Raw genomic sequence first — 4,875 nt, forward strand, 5'->3', positions numbered from 1 at the left:
ACCACCCGGGAGTATATAGCTGGTGAGTCCCCGGTTCTGTGCGTGCTTGGTTTTGGTATGGTTTTGGTATGGTCTGGCAAATAGTTTGTCAAAGTAGCTGCTCTTCATGCTCCCCAAAATGTTTGGGGGTTCCTGCAGCCCCTCGTTCTCACCAACACTTGGTGCTGGCAGTCTTTGTCAAGTGAACCGTTCTGATGGGTCTGTAGGGGTATCTTCTTGTGGTTTTAATTAGCATTTCCCTAATGACTACTAATGTAGTCACATGTTTACTGGCTGTGTTTATACCTTCTTTATGAGGTGCCTGTATGAATATTTTGTCCCTTTTTCTATTGGATTGTCTGTCAAAAATGTTTATGATTGGGGCGCCTGGGTGGCCCAGTCAGTTAAGCATCCAACTTCAGCTCAGGTCATGATCTCGTGTCCGTGGGTTTGAGCCCCGCGTCGGGCTCTGTGCTGACAGCCCAGAGCCTGAAGCCTGCTTTCGATTCTGTGTGTGTGTGTGTGTCTCTCTCTCTGCCCCTCCTCCACCCATGCTGTCTCTCCATCTCTCAAAAATGAATAAATGTTAAAAAAAAAAGTTCATGATTTCCTTTTTCCAATCCATTTCCCCCAATCTGCTAACTTAGCCTTGCCTTTGATATACACACCTCCATTTTTATTATCTGTGTTCTGATCATCCTTTAACTTTTAATTTCTATACCATGATGGTAAGGGGACGAGCTGGGGCAGGTCTACCCAAAGCTCCCTGCCTAGCAGGTGGGGCCTGAGGGGCTGTCCCCGTGGTGCACACGTAAGCGCTGAGGTTGCAGGGGGCGTGTAGTTTGCCCCAGGACCACAGTAGCTCATAGAACCAGGATCACAGACCCAGTTGGAGAATGCTGCGCGTCTGCAGTCAGATGCTGACTCGAGGGGCACCAGCTCCGTGAGCCCCCAAATCTCACTTGCATCAGGACACAGCTGTCCCCTCCTTGATCAACTTGGGGCTGGCTGGTGGGGAGCCTGCTGTAGGTTGTGGCTTATTTTAACCTAGGCATAGAAGATTTTGTCTAGTCCCTACAGATGGGAGAAGGGGCCTCGGTTCTAATGGAAAATAAAAGTCAGGCTGAAAGAGAGAAAGAGGAGCACTGAAAAGCCCTTCGAACCTCAGAAGGCTAGCTGGCCGGATCTCAACATGATAGATAGATGATCCCATTGAGAGATGTATGATCAGTCTCCCTAAAAGACGAATTCAAACATATTTTTTATTTTATCAAGTAATTCCCAGGTGCTGTGCCAGCTACTGGTTATATTCAGAAGATGCAAAAGAATCAAGTTTTTATTACTTGAGCCTTACGGTCTGGTTGGAAAGATAAGGTATGCAGTTAAAAATTGCTAAAGGAGAAGGAGAAGGAGAGAGAGAAGGAAGAGGAGGGGAAGGAGGGGGAGGGGAAGGAGGAGGGGAAAGGGGGAGGGGAAGGAAGAGAAGGAGGAGGAGGGGAAGGAGAAGGAGAGGGAGAAGAAGGAGGAGGGGAAGAGAAGGATGGGAAGGAGAAGGAGGAGGAGAAGAAGGAGGAGGGGAAGGAGAAGGAGAGGGAGAAGGAGAAGGGGAAGGAGGGGGAGGGGAAGGAGGAGGGGAAAGAGGGGGAGGGGAAGGAGAAGGAGGAGGAGGGAAAAGGGGGAGGGGAAAGAAGAGGAGGGGAAGTAGAAGGAGAGGGAGAAGGAAGAGAGGGAGAAGGAGGGAGGGAGGAAGGAGGAGGAGGGGAAAGAGGAGGAGGGGAAGGAGGAGGAAGGGAAGGGGGAGGAGGGGAGGCCCCTCTCTGTGCCTGTCATCCCCACCCCACGGGACCTCCCCAACAGGCACAAAGCACCCCATTCCTCCTACCCCATCCCTTCTGCTCATAGGAAATGACCCAATACTGGTCATTTATGCCTTAACATGAAGTTACTAATGCATTTCCCTCTCACAAGTGTGTTTGCCTTTTGAGACTCACAGAGTGGTGATTGTAAAGTGCAAGGTGTGCCCCTGTTAAGGGATTGTCAGTTAGTGCAATCATAGGGGAGAGTTATGGAAAGTGCTTCCAAAGGGTTACCCCCAGGTCTGGCCCAGTGAAGGCAACTCGGTCCCGTCAACGTCAACGGGTTTCACTCAGTGACCTGAAGGTGACCCTGGCCTTCGTACCTTCTGTCCCGAGCTGTGCTTCTGCTCAGACGAGAAATGGCAGGGGTCCCGCTGCTGAGCTGGGATCTGCTGGGATGCTGGACCCATTGATTGCAGAGCAGAAAGCGGTGAGGAGCAGTTACAATCTGAGCCTTTCTCTCGGAGCCCAGTGCCTTCCTGGTGCCCCGAGAAGACTCACCTCTGGCCCACTTACCTGCTGACCAAGGCCAGCGCACAGGGAGCCCAGCAGAGCCTTGGCCGGGGCCCAGATCCCTTCCCAAGCAGCCAGGAGGTGCCCTCTCCCCGCTGCAGAATTGACTCAGATCACCGCACTACACTCCACGCTCTACCTCCCTTCACCCACTCCTGCAGAAAAAGAAGAAACAGGGGAGAAAAAACACAAAACCCAAGGGTGGCAGACAAGGTGATCTTCCTGCACAGGATGTACACGCTCAGCCACAGGGCTCCCGGCAGCTGCTGAGAAGGAGGGAGGGGAGGAAAGTCGCTCTGGGAAGCCAGTTCCCTTTCTGTTCCATTTCCGTGCCCCCCACAGGCTGGGATTTAAGCCATATTTGTGACTATCGAACCACCACAGTCAGGAAATTCAAAAGCGGCCACCATTCTCCCTCCTGACTGGGAGCGGTGAGCTGGGGAAAGCAAGAAGTGCCATCTGGAGACTTGAACACACTCAGCCTCGGAAAGTGGAGGGGAGCCGAGCCTTGTCGGGATTCCCTGGGCCTTGTGATCCCAGCGAGATGCTTTGATGGAGCCTGAAAGCCAAATTTGCAGCCCTTGGAGGCCGTGCCCCCAAGGGCTGCAGCCAGCAGGGGCAGGACCTGCTGGATCACAGCTGAAGCCAGGATATCCCCCAGCAGGGCGAGGCCGGGTGTCCCTTGCTACTGCTCTTTTCTTCCTCTCATTTCTGGAGAACAGTTTTCCTCACCGCACAGCAGTCTAGTAAATGAGGCATCAAACCCATCGTGCCTCGTTCCTAAATTGCCACCACAGGGATGTCAGTGTGTGCATTGTTCCTGAGGCTCTCTCTGAACACCCTGTGAGGCCCTCCAGCCCAGCCTGAGACATTTGCTCCCAGACCCCTGTGTCTCCCGCATGGCAACCCACATGCCTGGGTTTCCCGAGTCCAGAATGTGGGTCAACGGGCTCCCCTACCTGGCCTCCCACTGACAAAGGCCATGGGACCCAATTTTTCCCATGTATAGATCAGGCCCCAAAACATGCCCCCCAAATCTCCTGATCTGTTGGAGAACTTGCATAAAGAAGCCTTATCTTACCAGAAACTTTTACGAGAAACTTCCCCCCTCCACCTCCAGAAGGAAGAGCTAAGGCAGTTTCCAGAGGTGCCTGACGTATACACAGGTCATGAGCCCTAGGAAAACCTTCCTCCGAGTCCTCAAGAATTTAGGATTCTCCTAGTAAAAGGACCTAGAAGGCCTAAGAAGGGCAACACAATATAAAATATCTCCCGCACTGTTGTTCACTCAGGATTCATTCAATAAGCATACGCTGGCAGCACCCGGGTGGCTCAGTTGGTTAAGGGCCTGACTCTTGATTTCTGCTCAGGTCATGACCTCACAGTCTGTGGGTTCTCCACACGGGCAGCACAGAGCCTGCTTGGGATTCTCTCTCTCTCTCTCTCTCTCTCTCTCTCTCTCTCTGCCCCTCCTCAGCTCTCTCTCTCTCTCAAAATAAATAAATAAACTTAAAAGAAAAAGCATAAACTGAGCGCCAGCTTGGAGCCAGGCAGGGGAAAGTACCCATAGCAGGGTGGGGGAAGAAAGCTGTCCTCCACCCCTCCCCAGGGCAGGTAGCAGCTGGGCTCTGCTGATTAAACTGACAAAAGACAGATGAACAGAAAAGGCATATGCATTTTATTTGATGTTAATCATTTTAAGTGGCATGGGAACCTTCATTGAAAAGTAGTGGGGACCCAAGTAAGGAGTCAGACCTCAGCGTTGGCAAAGCACTTTCACAAAAGCAATGCATTGTGGCGGGTGTCAAGACAGAGGAAGGGAGGGGGTAACTGTGCAGGGAAAGGAATGGGAGATAAGGCCTGTTCTGAGTTCTGTCATGCAGAGAGCTCTCTGTGGGCTCTGGGCTTCGAGCAATCCTCTCCTGGTGTGGAGAGCGAAACACCTTTATAAGTGGAGATTTGTGTCCTGCTTGGAGACACATGGAGGGGGACAGAGAGCCTTCTCCTTCTGTTTCTTCCATTTCTTAATGGCCTTCAACCCAAAGTAATCCTTCTACTACGGTGGCTCATCTGGGTGCCACGTTCTGGTCGCCTTCATGGGTATGTGAGACTGGGAGTATGTGGCGGGCCCTCACTGGGCCATACGAACCCACAGATGAGTCACTGCACACATGCTTGGCCTGGGATCTGGCTGATCTCCACCAGGAGCCCCTCTCTCCTGCTTGTCTAAGCAGCAGCCCCCACTGATGAAGTTTTAGGGTGATGGTGGGGTCCAGAGCCGATGGCCAAGAAAGGATTCTTGAAGACGTCTTTGGTGCAAAAAGGTGATGTTATTAAAGCTTGGGGACAGCACCCATGGGCAGGAAGAGCTGCCCTGGGGTTGTGACTGGTAACTCATTATTACATACCCTCAGGTTGGGAGGGGGTCAGGGATAAGAGCAGGTCTCTAAGGAATTTTGGAAGCAAGGTTTCCAAGACCTTGAAGGGCTAGCTGTTGCTAGGGAAATGCCATTTATTACCATTTAAT

This window comes from Lynx canadensis, chromosome A1, assembly GCF_007474595.2.
Source record: "Lynx canadensis isolate LIC74 chromosome A1, mLynCan4.pri.v2, whole genome shotgun sequence".
Taxonomy (NCBI): domain Eukaryota; kingdom Metazoa; phylum Chordata; class Mammalia; order Carnivora; family Felidae; genus Lynx; species Lynx canadensis.